Below are 22629 nucleotides of genomic sequence, written 5' to 3' on the forward strand. Positions count from 1 at the left end.
CCGGTGAGTGAAGTGCCGATTCTTTTCAATAATGCTGCTCACAGCACTAGTGTTCTTTTTGGAAGAACAACAGATTCTGGTCGACCCTCACGACGAAATTCTGTAGACCAATTCTAAACAGTCTTTTCTGACGGTGGCTACCAAAATTTGAACGTAGAGATTCGAGGCACTATTGTTCAGTTATACCCTTACGAAAATTGTATACGGTCCTCCAACGACACCGTCCCTTTAAATTTCTATTTTTACCCACCCAAGTTTCTTTAAACGCACGCTGTGAGCAGACTACTCGTCCAAATCTTAGCTGTCGTACAATACAAAATAACTAATTTTAAAACCGTAGCAATGACACATCTCGGATGTGGTCCTTAGGAGGTGACCCTGGAGAATCCATCGTGCCTCACCTGATGTATGCACACTGCAGAGCTTCAACTTTTCAGTGCCAGTTTTTCAAGGAGAAGACGGCGAGCTAGATGTCTCGGAGTAACTTCTCAGCTGAGTGTGCGATTTTGTCAGGCCGTACTTTGTCCTCACATAATTAAATCCAACGTACGTTTTGCTTTCTTTTCTTCCTTCCTCCGACGTGTTTTATAGCGTAAGTGGAAGCAGTTACGAATGAATATTCTAAGATGTTATAAACAAGATTCTAAAATTACTATTCTTTCTTTGACATGTTAAATTGGGGGGGGGGGGGGGGGGTGAATTGCCTAATGATGCATTACTAGACGACAAAGCCCTGCTCTATGAAAAATGTGACGAAACAGCATACGCGAGAATTTGCCAGCAGAGAGCAGCAGCGGAACAGAAGAGAATTAATCTTCTAAGAGGAAATTTCTGTTTTACACGGAACAATTACGGACTTAAAGTAATTTTATTTAGGCGATATTGTTGTTTGTTTCTAGGGTAGTGTCGGGCGCTTTTTAAAAAAAAAAAAAAAGAAAAAGGAAAAAAGAAAAGCATGGAATGGGAACAGGAAGCTAAAGCATAAGGCGTTCTCAAAACATGAAAATGATATTATAGGTTTATTGCGTTTGCTGACAAGTGAAAGTTTTGAAACAGCGATATTTATAGTGAAATGAAACGTGCGTGTAGCTGGGGCTTCCTGTCGGGTAGACCGGTCGCGTGAGTAAACGTGAAAACCTGCGAAGATCCCAGGGAAGATGCCCTCCACTCTACCTCCCTGCGACACTCACCCCACCCCCTGTAGCTCCCTCACGTAGGGGATCTCACCCCATCCCCTATAGTTCCCTCACAACGGAAGACTGGAAACTAGTGATGGCTATTATTTAGTAACCTTGGGCTAAACTGCGATTTTCCGATATCTGTGATTTCTGTGAATGCTACTTTTCAGTATCTGTTATTCTTAACTGTGATTTGTCGCAGTTAAGAGTTGCAGTTAGGAACTTAGGTCGTGTATCCCTCCGCCACTGCGACTTCCGCGACTCCTGCGATTTCTGTGACTCCTGCGATTTTTGCCACTTACTACCGTATGAAAAAGTTACATATGCCCACACAGGAAATTGCATCTCAACAAACCTGTCATTGGTAAGTAAGTTTTACGTTTGTTCTTCCGTTGGCTTTAATTATGTATTAAAAAAACAACTGTGAAAATATTAATAGTGTAATTAATATGTAAGTAGCCAAACAGTAGCGTAATAGTTCGTGTTTAGAAAATGAATTCTAACATATTGTTATGTTCACAGGTACCCGAACTACATTTCAATCACTCAGTACATTGATAACTCAAAATATCATTGTCAACAGATCTGGAGAAAATGTCATTGCATCTTTAGACCGTATTCGTCAGACGAGAGGTTAGTTTCTAAGTGTTTCGATGGACTTAATTACTTCAGTGAGATCGTTCTTGCAAATGTGAAATATACCCCATTGAGTAACTTAATTACAGTAAATATTAGCAGTCTACTCTGTCAACTATATTGCTTCTAATTAGTGACCGCAAAAATTGTTTAATAAACCTTGTGAATTTTCAGACACAGTTCTGACTCTTGATTACTGGTTGCTGTACGTATCTATCCACATCAAGGCTGTTGAGAGACTCGTGTAGATTCAAGACAGCTCTTAGAGGATTTGCAGTTTAAAAGTGACATAATTGTGAAATAAGTGTGCAGATGAGTGATTAAACTGTGTTTTATTGAAGTTGTTATGCGATTTTAAAGGAATAATAAATGTTAAATACAGAGAGTGAATAATGAAAATCTCATTTTCCACATGTTTAAGCCGTCCTATACCCGTAATTTTCCGCCACTTATTTACTGGTAAACACTAGTTGGAGAGTGACACGCCGCCCCCACCCCCCTTTCTCCACAATCTTGGTGTGACACTGACCTGTAACATAGCCTAAAGTCTACAATATGCATTTTGAGGCTGTTGATATGAAAGTGGGAAGTACAGATCTTCCAGTTAAATCAGGAATAGCTTAAGTGCAATACTTGAAAGTAACACAGGAAAACCTTACTTATGTAGGTGGTAGTAGTGTCGGCAAAAAGTTCGTGTGTGTGAAGTTGCCATGTATAACACCAGGTGTCGGAATAAAAGTGAGGCATTCATATGACTCAATAATGCTGTTTTCATTTCACCTACTTATACAGATGTCTGAGTTCTGCTGTGTTAACGTTGCAAAGTCCTGTAGGCATGTGGAGTATTAACCAAAACTGTCATATTGGAAGCAGAATCACATTTGTTACTTTACTTGATATTTACAGGAGAAAAAGGCAATGTTGCTTCTTATTAATATAATACATTCAGAGTCACAGCTGTGTTTGACCAACCATAACTGAAGCTGAATGTGCATGTCGTCATATAATGTGAAGGGCTTATTTCAATAGTGGTACAAGTCCATTACCTCCACTTTTCTGTCTATAATGCTTCTGAAATTATTGATCCAAACAAACATTAATAAATGTTCATTTCTAGCAAGAAGCCATATGCATGAATATTTCTGGTATCTCAACAGCAGATTTTTCAGCGCTCATTTAACTTTACGACTCCGTATCTCAAAATTAAGAAAAATGGACTTGTACCACTAATGAAATAAGCCCTTCATATGCACACACAGCACACCGATCTCGTGAGGCACAAGGCTCTCATAACGAAGTACGAACGTCGTTCAACAGATGGCACTAGGAAAAGAATGTTAACTGCGCTTTTTAGTTGCTACTTGCGACTTGTCACTGAAATCGCAGAAACCAGTACGGAATCCGGCCAAGAGATGGCTCACGGCGTTGAATATGAAATGCTACTTGCGACTGCTGTGACTTCTCAATCACTGTGATTTCTAACATACGCGATTTCCTGCCCACCACTACTGGAAACAGTAACTGCATTTACGGCTTGCGGTTTGCAGCACGCGTGGTGTTGCTGTTTTCTTTATCCGCAGTAGTTGTTTTTGTAAGTGCTATTTTGGTTTTTTGCGTCGCTTGTTTTTAAATCATTGAGTGCGGAGTGCGCGTGGTATTTCGTGCTTTCTTTAGTTTCATTGTGAGTGCGGAGTGCGCGTGGTATTTCTTTTGTGCGCCTTTTTATTTTTTATTCTGATTACAGTGTAGCGATTGTGTTACGAAAATGAGTGCTTTTAAATGCGAAGTGTGTGGGCAAGAAGAGTATAATTACAGAAAGAATCTCAGTCAGCATGTTTGCAAAAACCATCAACAGGAGCTGCCTGTTGCCACTAAAGCTACTGTAGCTTCTTATCAGTGCTACGTTGCTACGTGTGTGACAGAATTTTTTCTCTTAAAAATGATTTGTGTCACCACCAACGAAATATTCATGGTTGGCAGGAAGGGGGTTGCTCTTCAAGTGTACATCGTGCCCATTCGAAAGTAGTACAAAACAAAACGGGGTTGGATAGATCATTTACAAACTGCTCATCAAATTCAAGTTAATTCGAAAGTTCTGCAGTTCTCAAATGAACATGAGTTTTTACAGTGGAAAGAAGACACCGGACACACGACACATTCAAAGTTTATTAAAACGCATGGGTCTACTAGCTCTACACATTATTGTGGCTGCCATCGGTCAGGTAACTTTATCTCCAAAGGTAAAGGCAAAAGACATCTTAAATTGACAGTCAGCAACAAAATGAATGGAAAGTGCCCTGCAGAGATGAATGTGTCGACCCACGCTGCTCACAAACAAGATTTAAGGCACCTGCACCTGAGTCAAAAAGATCGGGAGACCTTAGCAACAGATATTGCAATGGGACTTCCGTATGACAAAGTTCTAGATAACGTACGGACAAGTTTGCAGGATTCGGACTTGCAGAGAATCCATTTGACTACCAAGGAAGAGCTTAAGGGATATGATTTCGAAGTGACCACTCCCTCAGTACTGGATGATCTCAGGCAAGGATTCCCATGTGATTTTCTAATTTCGAACCGGAAGGACGTCGATTTTTTAAGTATATTTTTACAGTACGTAAAATCACAGGTTGAACCAATTTGCCCCAATGTATTCATGTCTGATTTGGCAGAGTCATGCAGTATTGCATGGAACAGGACAATGGGTGCTCCTAAGATGAGACTATTGTACCTGGCATGTGGACAGAGCATGGAAAACTAATATCAAGTGGAAAATTGGAGATCTGGATAAAAGAAATGATGTGTATCGGCTCATTAAATCAGTGTCAATGCTGAGAAATGTATGTTTCAGGAATCACTGCAAAAAGCACTGCAGAAGCTCAGTAGCGACCCCGACACATCAGAATTTGCTTCATACTTCGGAGGGAAATGTGGAGTGTTGGGCCTAGTCATAGAATGTATGCCGGTATCAATACCAACATGCATGTGGAGAGTATGCATAGGACATTAAAAGATATACATGGTAATGCAAGGCGGATAAAACGACTGGACAAAGGCATATCTACACTAATGTCCCTAGTTACAGCCAAGATGTTTGACTGGCTTATAGCAAATGTAAAAGGGAAGGTTACAAGCAAAGTTCAGGACATTTGAAATAAGCACAAAACTAGTTTTTTAATTGACAAGGTCCTCATCACTGAGATAGATGGTAGTTGGTAAGTGTCATCCACATCATCTTCAGAGTGTACATTGTTAAAGATAACAGAGTCAAATGTGAGTGCAAATTAAAATGTAGTGATTGCAATGTGTGCATACATAGGTATTACTGCACATGTATGGATTACAATATTAGATTCAATATGTGTAAGCACATTCACACTGTTTGCCGAGATGACCGTGTCAGTGAAAATCCCGTGCAAAGTCCAGAGGTACTGGGTGCTGATGCTGATGTTGAAGCCACCAGTGAGAGATCAGCAATATTAGCCGAAGTAAGTACAAAATCTGTTTCAAAAACAAAATCATTGTTAGAAGGAACACCGAAGTTTATTTCAACGTTTTCCAATATGGTCAGTGGAATGACAGACTGAACTGCACTTGGCCAAAAAACTGTTATCCTTAAAGGCAAATGTAGGAGCTGTTCGAGCCTGAAATGGTTATTTCAGGCAAACAGATAAGGGCCACATAGGAGGCTGTTAAAAAGTAAAATCACTTCTGAATGAGGGTATGTATCAATTTTCAACTTATTGAGTAGATATGTTTATGTGTTGAACCTTGGCAGAGTAAAAGAGTAAAATGTAATTCATGGTTAACATACGAATTTGTGTTCAGTACCTATCAACTTTCTGTAAATTATAATTTGAAATTTATATACAGAGCTCGACATGAATCATGATGTTCCTGCGCAGCATAGTAATGCCATGCCAGATCTACAGCACACAAAACAGGTAAAACTTGATGGGATCCATCATTCCAAATACGTGTGGTACTACTCTAATGTCCTCACACAAAATAAACATGTCACATTAAGTAACATTTAGAATTCTGCTGTTCAGTAGCAATGCAGTGTGTTTGGATTCTGATGTAATAGTTACTTGCAGTGGAGTATATTCCACCTTTTAGACCTATCAATTTTGTCTGTATAATAACACAAAAATTATTTGCAGGGCTTGACACCCACAATCAGGTCCATGTTGTGGGACAACCACACACTATGTCATGACAGCCAGGTGTTCATCATGGTGCATCAGATGTGTGAAAACTAAATCTAATGGAGATAGCATTATTTGAGTATAATGAAATCTGAAGTTATATATGTATATTGATATTTTTATATTCTATTTTACTGTCTGCAATATAATATAAAATTAATTTACAGGGCTGGACATGAACCACTTTGTTGCTGCGCAGCATGGTTACGACATACCAAGTGTGCAACACAGCACAAGAGGTAACACTTAATCGGACCCATTATTCCCAATGTATCTCATACTGCTCTAATGTCCTCATATCAACTAAAGGTGTCAGATCAAGTAATATTTACAATGTTGCTGTTCAGTAGTAATGTAGTGCACTTGGAGTATATGCCACTTTTATAGAACTATCAATTTTGTCTGAATAATAACACAAAAATTTGTTGCTGACTGTCATTTTAAGATGTCTTGTGCTTTTAACTTTGGAAATAAAGTTACCTGGCTGACGGCAGCCATAATAATGTGTAGAACTAGTAGACCCATGCCTTTTAATAAACTTTGAATGTGTCATGTGTTCAGTGTCTTCTTTCTACTGTAAAAACTCATCTTCATTTGAGAACTGCGGATCTTCAGAATTAAATTGAATATGATGAGCAGTTTGTAAATGATCTATCCAACCCCGTTTTCAACTACTTTCAAATGGGCACGGTGTACACTTTAAGAACAACCTCCCTCCCTGCCAACCATGAATATTTCATTGGTGGCAATACAAATTATTTTTAAGAGAAAAAAATTTTGTCACACACATAGCACTGATAAAAAGCTACAGTAGCTTTAGTGGCCACAGGCAGCTCCTGTTGATGGTTTTTGCAAACATGCTGACAGATTCTTTCTGTAATTATACTCTTGTCAACACACTTTGCATTTAAAAGCACTCATTTGACTTACCAGCATTAAGTGCTGGTTTAATTCAAATAAATGGAGCAAATATTGAAGACATGGGTGTAAGCGCTACTCTGAGATGAACAGACGAGAATTTGTCTCTGTCTTTCTGACAATTTCAACACAAATGATGGTAACATCATCATTGCGCAAGATTTCTTGTTGCATAATTCACACAATGAATGTGTCGTCTGAAACATTTTGGTGTAATATAACACAGCTGCAAAAGTTATTAATTTTAGCTTTTTGAAATAGTTGAGTATTTCCAAAATCACTGCAGAAGTTGTGTTCTAATGCATGACCATTGACATAAACATAAGAATGTCCCAATTGGACACTGGTGATAGATTCTTGTTTTTAAAGGTTTGAAAACATCAAAATTGCTGGAGGTAAAGACAAATAGGTACTTTCAACTCTTAAGACTTATGTCTTATTTATAGTTATGTAAGATTGTTTGTTCACTGTCATCATGGTAGAAGCAGTATTTCTCCTTAAGTGGCCAATGTAATTATGTTTTTTGTATGTCAACTTGTAATCTGTTTTTTGTAATACTTTATTATTCATGACATTTCATTTTGTACTAATGATCTGCAATTAAATGATTGACTGTATATTGTCAGAGTACTCAGTAAATTTTTATTTTATACAAGGTACAATACATCATGTTGTAATTTCATTGTACTGTTGGTACTTTATGTATGGAATTATTTCATAATGTTCCAAATCTTACAACTATTAAATGTTAATGTGGTGTACTATCCAAATAAACAATTGAAATTGTTGCATGTAGTATAGCACAGATTGTGTTTTCAAAAATAGTTATCTGAAATTTCAGATGTAGTTTGCTACATCATTTGTATGGCCAGTGAGAGAATTTAACTATCTATGATTGAGACTGTAGTTTGCGAAGTAAAGGAACTCATTTGTGACCTTTGCAATTTTTTTAATCATTAACTGTTGACATTTCTACACTCCCACAGATAATTGTATCCTCTTGGAACATCAGATATTGAGTCCCAGGCTAAATGCACCTTGTTCCCCACATTTGGTTTACTCTGTTGTGTTAGTAATTTATAGAAAGTTAATGATCCAATAAAATTATATCACTGAAGAATTTTCATTTTCATTATTGCATTGCCTGTCCTACATAATTAAATGCTATGCACTGTGCTGTGGTGTCAAGAAAATAGTCATCCTAAATGTGTTATGTAATGTGAATGCATTGAAGGTGAAAACAAATTGAGCCTCTGAGGCAAATCTAACAGGTGGTTCACATTTTTATCCCTCAGCACTTCCCTCCATATCTCTCTACATTTAACAGAAAATCAGCCCCTAGGCTGAGAGTAAGAATTCTTCACTATCATTTCAATCAATAAAGGTCTTCCTGGAAGGTCTTGGAGAGAGCCACTGGTTTGTTTGGAAAGATGTAGTAGATTATCAAAGTTTGATGACTGGCTCGATTGGCAAGGGAGATACTCTACGAAAGCCAGTGTGGTATCTGGATTCAGATTCAAGCTGGTTCACAAATTTCATGTTTTATTAATGTTTCAAAAACGGTACACTCCACTGCACTGTTAAAGATTTCATTTTTGCAGTGTATACATCACAAATGGTTCTAATTGGTATATCACTTTCCATGAAGCTAAGTTATTGTTCATGTCTAATAGTGGAAAAACTGGGATGTGACAAATGAAGGAATTAAGTCACCATTAATCTCATTATTTTGCAGTTCCTTGGAATATATTTCTGACCAGTTTTTTATTTTATTTTTATTTATTTATTTTTTCTTCAACGAAATCCAAGTGCTGTCACCATGTACCACAGCGTTCTGATGCTTGCTTGAGTTGAGTACTGGTAACACCTAATATCATGCCAATGCACATGACGTATTGAACAATTAGTCAGTATATTTTAATAACACGGGACTTGAGCCATAATGGAGTCTGGTCCCTTTTTTCTCGCCATGGTATATCACCCGTACAAGAATCTTTTCTATGTTCTGTGTGTTTACACATAATCCCTGGGGTTCTTGTTATGCATCTCTATGTCCAATAGCCAAGATGGTGACTGCATAAAATGCAATTAATGAAATTTGTACATCTGTGCAGAACACTTTTCAAATAAAAATATTAGGTCTCACACTATAGATAATTGATAATATTTGAAGTCATGTGGTGATACACAAAACTTTTCAGAGGATAATAGAATAGCTACATTTTCAGTTGTGATCAGTAACTTCATACCAAGAATGATCTCAAGAAAGAAATGTATGCTAACTACTGAGAAATTAATTGTCAAGAGTCATGAAATATACTGGATCTAGTGTTGTAATGAGACTGATTAATTCTTTTCATGGGAGGAAATTTGCGTTACTGTTATAAATGTCAATTTCACAGGAAATTCAATTATATAATCACTTTCACTACCTCCAGAATTTCTATGTCAACCTAATCTTCTTATGATCTGAGGTATGTTGGTGGTTGTCTTTGTTGTGAAATGATGTTTGATGAAATGTAGGACGCATAACACGTACACAAGTACACTGTAGCTAAATATATTATGAATGTTGTTATGTTTTCAGTGTGTGTCGTTTCTGATGTACTACTGTATTATGAGTAGTAATATAAATCAGAAATGAAATCAGACATTTTAACTTTAGAGTGAGGGTTTTCAAATAATACTCAATAAAAATAATTATGTATAAAGAAAACTTAAATTATATTAAAAAAGGCTGTGACTTACCAAATGAGAAAGCACTGGTAGATAGACAATAAAAAACACAAATTTCAAGCTTTCGCAACCCACGGTTGCTTCATCAGCAAAGAGGGAAAGACGAAAGGATGTGGGTTTTAAGGGAGAGGGTAAGGAGTCATTCCAATCCCGGCAGCAGAAAGACTTACCTTAAGAGGGAAAAGGGACAAATATACACTGTATGCATAACAATCTTCTAGCAGGAAAATTATCTGTGAAAACTGAGCGATAACCTCTTAGAGGGTCTCACTGTCAAGGATCATGTGGTGGAAGACACTGACAAATAGGCATGTACCATCACAGCAGCTGCCTATGCTGATGTGATTAAGGGTGCTCTAAAGGCTGATATATGTCGTTGACAAAAACAGCCAGTCCACATTTTGCTCTGTGATTGGTACTGTCTTCTCTCCAGTGGATGCTATTGTCTACCATCACAATAGGTTCAAAAATGTTCCTTGCAAACAGGGACAGATATACACTTCCTCTATGTGAATTCTGTAACCCTTTACTTGGGTGCAATTTTATCTTCTTTGTTCCTTCTACCCTCCTACTGTGACAGAGGGCAACTGATCAGTGGGGTAGGAAAAGCAGGACTTACAGACACGAATGTGTAAGCATCAGTGTTGTATGGGTTGGGGAGTATTTGTCTTTTGGGTAGAAAGCCAACCACTAGAGTTTGACATTGAAACATTTTCTTCCATAGTCTTCCAGTTGCCATGACCACTACTCTTATTTCTGTATGACAAGAGCAGTTGAAGGTGGAGGATTTTGATCATTTTTTGAGAGTTGGCTAGTGTGTATGTTTTTGTTGATGTAGGCAGTGAGGAGCTGGTAACTGTGATGATAAATAATCACTCAGCACTTGCTATGGATACTTTTATTCTTGCAGCATATACACAATGGATGTAGCATAGAGTGTGAACTAAAAATAATTGATGTGGCAAAGAAACAGTTGTTCTTGTTGCAGTATAGGGCAGCAATATTACTGGGGTGTAGAGCCAGTGGTTCGACATCCTCACACTGTCTTCACCGATGTAACAGCATAGGCCACAAATGCTGTGATTTGGTGACCTACGATAATGACTCTCTGAGTCCACTGAATGAGATTCCTTTCATTGTTTTTACTTATTACAATCTTTCTCTGCTTGGAAGATAGGGTAATCACTTCTCAAATCTGAAGTAGTCAATGTACATCAATGGTGTACACGCTGCCTGTTTCATGTGTGCCTCAACATATTTGCTGTAAGATGTCTTACCCTTGTAGGTCATTACCATAAGACTCAACTAGTGATATTTAAAACATCACATGGTGCTGGTGATGAATGCCCTAACCACTGCACACCTGTGTTTACATACTGTGGTAAGTAGGAATGCTAAATCATAATAAATGTAACATTTTTTCCAGGTCTTTACTGTTCCTACTAGTGACTTGTTCTGCATCCATGATCCATTGAGAAGCTGCTTCATATTTTAAGATCATGTCCATGAGGTCTCTACATATTACCCTTTCTACTATTTGGAACATAGAAGCCAGCCTCACTGTTTTGTTTTCTATAGGTAGTATGCCATTAAACAAGCCCAGTATTAGAGTATATTGTCAAAATTCAAACAACAGAAACTCCAGGGAAGAATATCAACAATGTAGCAAAAGACACATTGCTACTTACCATAAAATTAACATGTAAAGTTGCAGACAGACAAAAGACACTTAAACACAATATTTCAGCCACAGCCTTCATCAGATAAAGAGAAAAACATCATTAATTCACACAAGCAAGCACATCTCACACACACATGACTGCCACCTGCAGTAGGTCAGCCAAAATGGGGGAGTTGGGGAAAGCTTCTCCCATCATCAAAACCATATCATTAGGTACTTGAGCCCTGGTAGTTTTATCATAGCTTTCAGATAATTATTTAAGAACTCTGAATCATCATGACTTTCATGGAACTGAGGTACTTAATGGCTCAAGACGACTTTGTAAAATCTGCCAGTATCCATTTGTTTTGTGAGATACTGACACAATGTAGGTACCTCTGGAAATGTCTTCAAAATTCAATTTAAAAAGGTTGAGAATTTAGAGATTTTCACATTTACATCAGTTTCTCCATATAATTCATCTCAACTTTAGTTTGCTTGTTATTTTGAAACATCTTCTATTTTTATTTCTGATAGATGTCTTCCGCAAAGCTTGCAGTTTCGGGGATTTTCCCATGCCAGTTTTTACTGTTTTTTTGCTGGTAATGGTTTGACAACCAAGGATATTTTTCAGCTACATCACACTTTTCCCTGTCCATGTGGCCACATTGTCAATCACCAATGGAGTCACTGCAGTAATATTTATTACACTATTGACCAACAGGGACATGCAAAAACTAAAGAACATTGATGAGGGTTCAACTTGTTTTGTTTTGATATTTGTGTTTCTGTCTCCACAGGGAGGTTTGTTTACTTTAGTGTCAGACTTTTAGAACTTCTGTTAATGTATTGAAAAATGTTGCCACATTACTACCAGGAATTTGATGTACACGCAATATGATTAATTTTTTGATTGCATCAAGCCCTGTTAGTTCAGTAGCTGATATTTCAAAGTGTTTGTATTCACTTATTGTAACAAGGACACACCTTGATTTGAGCTACATTCCTTTTCTTGTATAAATACACAATCCTCAACCCCTTCGAAGTAGCTCTGGAGTAAGGTCTGTCCTTTCATACAATGCTAATAATACATGTTTGATTTCTGTGTCTTTACACCAGTGCTCAGTGACAAACTACTGTCCAGTACAAAGATTGGATCTCACCTTCAGACAGTTGTATTTTGTTTTATTGATTGTATGATTTGATGAAGAGTTGTTAAGTCTCTTGAATGTCCCATGATACTTCTTCTGATGGGTTCTTGTTTTTTTGTGACATGTAAAAATATCCAAATTGTAAACTATTGTATCAGATTTTTTTTATTTGCTGCAGATACTCTTTAGTTGGGGAAATCTGTTATCTGGATTTATCATAAAAAGGATCTGCTTCTCCTGTGTATGACAGCAAATATTTCACCATGCTTGGCCCGAGGTACACCCCATATACTATGCTGAATCTACTGTACCAATCTTCTCTTCTCTTCCTGCTTAGGACTAGGCCATGTCTAGTGACAAGCCATGATGGTATCGACTGGCATGACAGAAACATGTGTGGACCTAGCTGCCGTCAATGCCTTCTGTAACCCAACATTAATCTGCCTCAAAGTTACATATATGTGTGGCTGATCATGACACTGGAACAACTCATAAAAGTGTGCATTTGTGCCATGAGTCAGGGAAACTGTCTTTTCCAGGTCACCGCCTGTCTTATGCCCCATTCCTGTCCCAACTGTTTCCGCCCCCTACCCACCATCACCACATGGTCATCTTTTGAGAAATCCATAGCTAAAGACCCTAACTCCTCCATCATCTGACAAAGCCCTGAATTTAGGTCGAATATACTCATGACCTTGTATGCTACACTATTTTTTTCTGTAACTGAGGCCTACATCTTGCCCATGACTACTACCTAGCAGCACCACATTTTTTTCTTCTCAACTCCTTGTATACTCTTAGGCTTCCTGATATTGGTTGAAATGTATTGTACATTTCCTCTTCTCCACTTAACTCTGGCAGTAGTAGATACCTGTTTTTGGCGTTGATAATACAATTATCCGATCACATTCTCTATCTTCCTACCAACTGCCAGTTCCGTACCACTGTCCTTCCCTTTACGTCTTGATCCTGATCAATTTCTCCTTGCTTCCTTTTCTGTTCTTCAGACAAAATGTTCCTACTGTATACTCTGCATTTCCAGGAGTAAGCCTCTTTTGTTTTCCCAATGTTCTCCCCACTGCATCTCTACCCCCTCCTCCCCTCCCACCTCAGTGAGAATATTTTCTACAAGATGGCAACAAATCGCCCTACTCACTATTCTATAACAGCTCCTGTATCTATCACTCATGATTGCATTCGATAGAAGAATTAAGTTCAACAGTAAACAATGTCTCGAATTTGTCAAGGACGTGAGATTGGCTGTAACTACACAAACACGATGATTAATTGTTGCTGCTGTTTGCATACTGAGATACAATGGCAGAAGAATTAAAACGTTTAATTACACTTTTTCTGGTATGAACAGAATAGACACTACTGGAACTAACAGCTGCCTTGTTTTAACGAAATTTAAATTATTAAGAAAACTTACGCAGATATTTTAATGTTTATGTAATTCAAAATTTCGGCCTAAATCGCAAGTATTGGGTTTTGTATTAAACGAATTGCTTTTAAGAAAAAAGTATTACTGAAAACGCTAAGTATTCACTTGCGTAACAAGAACGGACACTACAGCAACTATACAAAATAAGGCACTCCTGCACCCACACAACATTTAAGTCACTACAGACAAACTGAAAGTAGATCAATAAATAGTACGTAATTCTGAAGTGAATTAGTCGTTCCAATGAAGTATTTGGTAATTATAACAATAATTCATAGGTTGCTATATACCTACTTCTAACTTTACATACAGACGCAAATACTGTAATAATGAAATACCTCATGTGCAATGTATGGAAAATACGACTGGCTTCATAACGCTTTTCTTATCAGTATGATTTTTATATTAGTCGTTTCTTTAGGTCTAATGAGTCAAGCTGCATTTTATAAACAAAGATTTTGAGTCAAGTGAGGACATTGTAAACAAGTAGGTCTGTCTATTCTTATTAGATTATTGCTTCTATTCTGTAGCAGAATTTTTTCGATGTTTGAGATACAGAGACTAGAAACAAGACAGTGAAGCTAGTGCAAGCTGTTTGGTGGATACAGCTTACATTTATGTCTCTACTGACATTACAGTATTTTTACTGTGCTGTTTTGATTTGTGTTTGTTCTGTGTCTTATAATCTGGAAAGATTTTTTGGATGAATAAAAAACTGTTGCCATCTGCAGCATCGTAAGTTTTTATTACCGACATACGTAACATTTGCAACCACATTATTTGCGAAGTGTAGTTTTCCTGAAAGATCACATAATAAGTGATTAATTTTATGGTAATTGGCCCACATTATAATTAACAGACAGCACGCTTGTACTTTGCTTTCATGTATTATTTTAAATCATTCCTGATTTTTTTTGTTCCTCTTGTTGTAAATACCATTAGGTATCGGTAATGCATTTTAAGTTATAGATACTTCTACTTCATCAATAACACACAGTTACAATCTTAGTCGTGTAAACATTTACGTTAATATCTTAAACTTAAAAGTCTTTGCATTATACGTTCATTTTCTCGTTCTCATTCAAGGAGTAATATCTGTGACTACGTGTATCATTTTGCTACAGTTGGGCGGAGCATCTTGCTGATCATGGGTGGAGCTTAAGGGAGGTGGGCAGGGACTGTGTGACAGGATCTTCGCAGGCTTTAAGCTCATGTGTCGTGTGGTGCAAGACTTTTCAGTTGACACCACCTCGGCAGCTCACACATCGATGAGGACAACATAACACCTAGTCCTCAAGTGGAGAAAGTCTCTGACCCAGGTAGGAACCAAATCCAGGCCCCTTGCATGGCCTTCTGCCATGATGACCACTCAGTGGACATATTTCTACTTAGTAATAAATGGTAAACGATATGCATTCACTTTATTTCATGACGAGTTCATCTAGCAATAAATGCATGAAGTAAACTGGAATTTTATGCTTTTTTTCTTACATATGGAAGCTTTGAGACAATTATACACCAGTGTATATAACAATGCACCTTCGAGGCACTGAACAGTGGTAAGTGTAGTCTCAGAGCAGTTATGTGAAATGCTACGCCTCCTTGGCATAATACAGGTGGGCAATCAATAAAGTGAGATCACTTTACTCCCTTGTCATCAAACATTTGAAGCAGATCCACGTGCACCTATGATTTCATACATCACAGATGCAATTAAGGACAATTTGAAATGTTTATGTCTAACTATGAGAGGTCAGAGTTCTGAGAAACTTGGTAAGAGTATCGTCCAGTTATTTTAACATGCTCTCCCTGGCTGTGACGAAGAGGTGCACTACGTACCAGCTGGAACAGTTGGAAATTCATCTGCATTTTATTCTCTACTGCTCCTTTGTGCGCACGTGGAATCTAATGGGTGGCTGTGGGGTTGCCTGCCTGCAAGTGCCTAGGAATCGGTCGTGGGTTGTCTCTGTACAGGTACCTTTTTTAAATGCTCAGCATGTGCGTATAGATAGCACTGATGGTGTTGCCAAGCTGGGAGTCTTAGAGGGACAATTTTCTGTTTTCTTCACACACATATGGATGTTGCACCCTCCCATGATCACAACATAGTGAGGCACTAACAGGATGGATAAGAATGCATGAACACCCTTTGCTGCTGCAGTTCACATTCAAATTTCGTCGAATATAAAGAGTGTACATAAAGTCCGGGGACACTTTCAGCTATTTATTGCACAAGAACTAAACATTGTACAGATCACACATATATCATTTTTAAGAGAAACGCTGAAAGTCTTTTTTTCATATATACCGCCAAAGCGTAGTTTGGTAATTCGCCGATAGTCAACACTAGTCACTAACACGGAGAGTTCAGGTGTGGAGTGAGCTTTCTGTGTGTTGGAGTTCAGCAGAAACAAGTGTGCTACAGCTGTTCAGCAGATGCTTATAACCAAGTACGGTAGGAAGCCACCAACAAAGAAGGCCATTTACAATTGGCACAACAAATTCGTTACGGCGGGTTGCTTGTGCCCTGCGAAGAGAAGCCTTTTATATCCCGCCTGGGAGGTGGCGCATGGGTAGGAAGGGGGAAAGGTAACTAGTCGGTACTGCAAGAAAATGGTTTACTAGTGCAAAAACAAGGTGATAAACGATTACATATCTTTGTACATGGGTGCGATGCTGAAGGGAAGTGTCCTGCCTGGCTGCACCTGATCAAATGGGCTGAAGCAGTCGCGGAGCTCGTAGACCTCAACAGAACCGGTTAGAGGGCGCTGTCGTCTGTCTTTCTCGTGGTGCCAACTTGAGAAACTATTCCGTGGTATCGTTGCTATCGATACCACATCCCTCCCCCCTGAAACGATGCACCGTCGTTGAGTATGGTTTCCGATGGCGGTTGGAGGGACCCAGGAGTAGCGCAGCTGAGGGGGCGGACAGTGGAACTGCTGGGGCACGCTGTCCACCTGCGACCCCGAATTGCTCGCGAGGGGGCGAGGAAAACGCCCCGTGGAAAACCTGCCCAGGCCGTGCACCGCTACTGGGTATGTTCGGAGGAGGAGGAGGCAGAGCAATGACCTCCATGAGCGACGGCGGCGGCGTGACAGCAACCTCAGCATCCATCGGTTCTGGCACTACGGCAGCAGCGGGGGTGGGAGGCGTCCGTCCGGAGCAGGTGACTGGACCGGCAGCAGCGACGCTTGGAGGCGCAACCGCTGAGAGGCGCCGCCGGTGGCATTGTGAGACGTGGCGGCGGAAGCCGCATGCCTCCAACTCTGCTGGAAAGCAACCGACGGCAGAAATCCGAGGACGGCACAAACGAACCAGGTTCCAGTGTCGCTTGAAAGTGCCGGAGGGACCAGAAATGACATATAAGGCGCGGCCAAGCTGGCGAAGAATGCGCCCCTGCTCCCAGCGCTGCCTGCCAGAGAAATGCGATAGAGCACCAAACCATACGGTGTCAAGCCAGAGCGATGCAAAGCGGCGGGAACGTGCAGCGGCAGGTGCAATAACTGCAGCAATGATCCATGGGCGCGGCCATGTAGCAACTCCGCTGGGGAATGAGTGAATGGCGCGCAGCTGAGACCGATGGGAAGCACGGAAAGTCAAGAGCACACATTCGCGAGAGTGGCGCGCAACTTGCTCATCTGCGACTTAAACGTACGCACAAAGCGTTCAGCCTCGCCGTTCGACTGGAGGTGGAACAGGGCTGTGGTCAGATGGCGATTGCCATTGGCAGCACAGAACGCTTCAAACTCTGAGGACACGAATTGGCGGCCATTGTCGGAGACAACTTCAGGAAAGCCCTCAATGCAAAAAATAGATGTCAAAGCTCGAATAGTGCTGGCAGAGGTAGTAGAGGGCATATGTACAACAAAAGGAAAGTTGCTGTATGCATCAATAACTATCAACCAGCGGGTGTCCCAGAAAGGACCCGCAAAATCAACATGAACGCGCTGACAAGGCGCAGTAGGAGTCAGCCACGCAAAGAAGTGCTGGCGGGAAACAGATTCATGCTCCGCGCAAGAGCGACAGTTAGCAAGCAAATTCTCAATTTCTCTATCAATGCCGACCCAAGTGCAGTGACGACGCGCTAATTGCTTCGTCCACACTATACCCCAATGACCAGCGTGCAGCAGTCGGAGGATTTCTGGTTGCAACGAACAAGGTTCAACCACACGAGACTGATCATTGTCAGTTCGTAACAAGATAACACTGTGGTGTACAGACAAGTTGTGACGTTGCGCAAAATAATGTCGAACAAGTGGATCACGAATTTGCGTAGCAGATGGAGGCCATTGAGTATGAATATACTGCGAAAGAATCTGTAAAGAAGCATCGGCGGCTGTCGTGGCAGCAATGCGGCGAAAATCCACCGGAAAACCATCAGCTAAGGCCTTATCTTGCGAATCAATAAACATACAGGGCAGTTCAGAAGAATCAATGTCCTAAATAATGAATCTCAGTTTGAAAAAAATTACACTTGTCTGTTACACTTGAGTCCTGCCTGCAGAAGTACAGTAAATAAGGCATGCAAATTTGAGTCACGGGTGCGACCTGATACAACTATATCGTCCAGATAATTGGCACAACCAGGGACAGTGGCACACAACTGCTACAAATAAGACTGAAAAATAGCAGGAGCCAAAGTACAACCGAACGGAAGGTGGCGAAATTGAACAAGCCAAGGTGGGTGTTTATCACAAAATAGCGCTGCTACTATTCGTCGAGCGGAATCTGAAAGTAGGCATCTCGCAAGTCAATCGTGGATAAGAATTTTCCCGCATCAAGCTTACCAAAAATGTCTCCAGGACGCGGTAAGGGAAATGTAGCTACAAGTGTCTGGGGATTTGCTGTAGACTCAAAGTCAGCACAAATATGGAGACAACCATTTGGTTTCTTCACACACACTGTAGGCGAAGCAGCTACGACGTCGCGCAGTGTGTGCTGCGCGGAGCTAGTGTACAAGCTCAGTGATGACGACAAAGACAAGCGTTTTGAGTTGCAACAGTTGAATGAGGGTGGGTGTATGGCACTGTTGATCGCTTAATTTTTAGCGACGAAGCCACTTTTCACACTAATGAGAAAGTGAACAGGCATAATTGTCGAATCTGGGGGCCAAGGCATCCACACCAATGCACTGAATTTGAGTGTGATTCCCCAAAAATAAATGTTTTTTGTGCCTTGTCACGTCGAAAATTGTACAGACCTTTCTTCTTCGCCGAGAGCACTGTCACTGGATATTCCTACTGGGACATGTTGCAGCAGTCGTTGATGCCTCAAACGCAATCGGACTCTTCGTTCATCTTTCAGCGGGATGGGGCTCTACCCCATTTTCATCGTGAAGTTCATGAGTATCTGAAAAAGGAACTGCCGAATCGATGGATCGGTCATGCTACAGAAGGGGACAGCTGTTTCATGAAATGGCCTTCCCGATCACCAGATCTCACTCTCTGTGATTTTTTTTCTGTGGGGACACATTAAAGATCTAGTGTACGTACTGCCTCTACCACGTGATGTAGCACAGCCCCAGGAGAGAATACGGGAAGCGACTGCCACAGTCGACGATGCCATGCTGGGATGGGTATGGCAAGAATTCGATTACAGTATTGATATCTGCCATGTCACTCATGGTTCACATATCAAATGTTTGAAAAACTACATATGCAATATGTATGACATCTGTACATCGTTTAGTTCTTGTGCAATAAATAACTGAAAGTTCCTGAACTTTATGCACACCCTCTATACTCTTTGTCGGTCTGTGATGGGTGTTTGAATTAACTGACCGTAGTGTAAGTTGAAGAACTTAGTCGCTGTACTTCTCCTCCCTGATAATCTCCTACTGTCTTTTCTTCCCTTGTATTGGTGAAAACAAGAAATTGCAAAAATATCTTTAAAATTAATTACTGGGTCAGTGAAAAGAAACGAGTTTGGATGGAAGCAGAGACTATATTTCATTTATTTACTTGGCCTTTGACAGCCAATGGTCTTCAGCCAGTTGAAACTGACGCAGTACAAAACAACTGAGCGTAGTGACACAACTATTACAAAGAGTTAGAGAATATGATGTTGGATAACATGCACGTAAGAGGTTTACAATAAGTTTTGGTGATTTGAAGGAAAAGATGGAAAAACAATATAACAACTTTAGAGATTAACAATAGTACATTGGGACAAATATAAATAAAGACATACATAGACCACTAGAAATGATCAGAGCCTGAACTGAAATAACCATACATTATCAGCGAAAACATTAAGACAACTGCCCCCCGCGACGTTGAATGTCTTCTGGTGTCATTGCAGGCACATGATGCCATAACACAAGTATGTAAGCGGAGCAGACACTGACGAGTCATCATCCTAGCGACCCTATGGGCTGCAAATGCGGAAATCCATTGAGGTTAGTGATTCTGGCAAAGGGATATTATTATTCCACAAAGCCTTTGTACAAGTACATAGAAAACGGCGAAGGTGGTCTAATGTTCACGTGCTACTCTCCTGAGAATCCATGGAAAGAGGTAGAAGTACAGTGAAACTACCGCTGGACGCTAAATGGTAGAACATCCACAGCTCTTCATTGGAACGTGGGGTACAGAAGCTTGTGTGCCCTGTTAAGTAGGATGGATGGTTATCTGTGGCATTGCTGCTGAAAGAGCCCAATGCTGGTGCACGCACAAGTGTTTTGGAGCACACATTGTTGAACATTGAGATCCGCAACAGACTATCCCTACATGTTCACACTTTGACCCATTGACATCATCAGTTATGATTACAGGTCATTGGGATTCGACAGTCGATCAATGGAAACGGGTCGACTCTTCGGGTGAATCACATTTTTGGTGCACTAGGTCGATGGTCGTCTCCACAAACGCCATGATCGAGGTGAACGGTGGCTTGAAACGTGCAGTGGATCACAGAAGCATACTGGTGGGATCAGGATTATGTTATGGGAGACATTCTCCTCTGCTTCTATGGAACCTTTGGTAGTAATCAAAGACACGCTGACAGCCGCAAACCATCTCCATCCCTGCATGCTCGATGTCTTCCTCGAAGGCGATATCTTGTGTAATTGAGTAGTCTTTACTTATGTGACTGTCAAAGATTCTACAACTCCACAGCGCTGCCATCGCAGACAAAGATACTATTGCCTAACAACTGTTTCTCTGACCACGATTCTTCAAAAATATCATTTTCCTTTACAAATATTAGCACATCCAATAACATCATCAAAAAACAGTCATCTTATACATTTTTCAGCAGTGTAATTGTCCATGCCTGAGAGGCAGAACCGTGCTACAGTGATTTATGATATCAGAGACCCGTTCTTTACTATGCGAATTTCATGACCTGTGTGTAGGTATCTATTGACATATACCTCTACAAACCTACCAACAAACTGTCGGATCCCTGATACATAGAAATAGAATCAGTGGTGAATTTCGTTCCAAATACCGGTAAACAAGATATTAAACATGGTGGTCATAATCTTTTGCCTCATCAGTGTACTTGTTAACATGAAACTATTACTTGACAAAATGTAAAATTTTAAAAAGTCTCTTAGTATATACATGATCGAAGTAAGTAGAACTGCAGCACTCATAAGAAACACTACTTTCAGACAGTGTAATTGTTAGAAAAATGATTTTTTATGCCTCTTCCATTTTGCACATGCAAAGAGGATGTGATTTGTGTGTAGCATACCATGTATAAAAAAATAATTACATAAATACGTTTTATTGGGATATGGTGATACAAAATGTCTTTGGATAAATGATAAGTACCTGAAATGTTAAATCAATTAACTGTCTCGCCTTCAATACTAGTACTTTAATTTGTGATCCGTGTAGAGAACTTCATGTAAAAACTAACTGCAGGTACCCATTGGTCCTTGAATATGTTTCGCCTTGGTGGCCACGCGGTTCTAGGCGCTGCAGTCTGGAACCGCGCAACTGCTACGGTCACACGTTCAAATCCTGCCTCGGGCATGGATGTGTGTGATGTCCTTAGGTTAGTTAGGTTTAAGTAGTTCTAAGTTCTAGGGGACTGATGACCTCAGATGTTAAGTCCCATAGTGCTTAGAGCCATTTGAACCATTTTTAGCCTTGAATATGTTTCAGTGCTGCAGTTGTAGGACTATGGATCTGATGTGAAGGAAGAGGATGAGGATGTCGATGCTTACCCCTTTTCAAGTGGTTTAAGTCAGGAAATGTGTGTGACGTGCTTTTTGACATTTATGGGAAACTTACAGAATGGCGTCGAAGTTTGAGTGCAGTTGAGTGTTATTTATTTTCTAAACCTCTGATATCATTCTTATGTGATATTTACACAGCTTTTGATGGCTATCTCAAGTGTTTCAGAGTGATGTGCTCTTTTCCAAAGATGAACCTAGTTATAAACATTATGTTTTGAATACATGATGTCAAATTGATGGACCTTCTCCTATTAAATTGCTTTATAGGGTCTGTAAAAAGAAACAAATAAAATAATTTTTTCATATATATGTTTTTCTTTAAAAAGGCACAGCCACCTTAGCTTAACCAATTTGGTAGTGACTGTTTCTTTTGTTACCTTACTCAATGAGCTACAATGGCTGTAAATCTTTATAAAATTTGTTACTCATATTTAAATGAGGGGATGAAGAAATAAAAAAATTATGGAGTGAAATATTTCATTATACAATAATCACACATCAGGTGTGGCA

At 39.8% G+C, this 22629-nt stretch overlaps 1 long non-coding RNA gene across 1 annotated transcript; it reads left to right on the top strand.

Moving 5' to 3' along the window:
• Positions 1-1440: 1440 nt before the first annotated feature.
• On the top strand, positions 1441-2174 carry LOC126268201 (uncharacterized). The gene is made up of 3 exons (XR_007549112.1): positions 1441-1542; positions 1701-1811; positions 1989-2174. It is a non-coding gene; the product is annotated as an uncharacterized LOC126268201 (long non-coding RNA).
• The last annotated feature ends 20455 nt before the right edge of the window (positions 2175-22629 follow it).

The sequence above is a fragment of the Schistocerca gregaria genome, chromosome 4 (assembly GCF_023897955.1).
Source record: "Schistocerca gregaria isolate iqSchGreg1 chromosome 4, iqSchGreg1.2, whole genome shotgun sequence".
Taxonomy (NCBI): domain Eukaryota; kingdom Metazoa; phylum Arthropoda; class Insecta; order Orthoptera; family Acrididae; genus Schistocerca; species Schistocerca gregaria.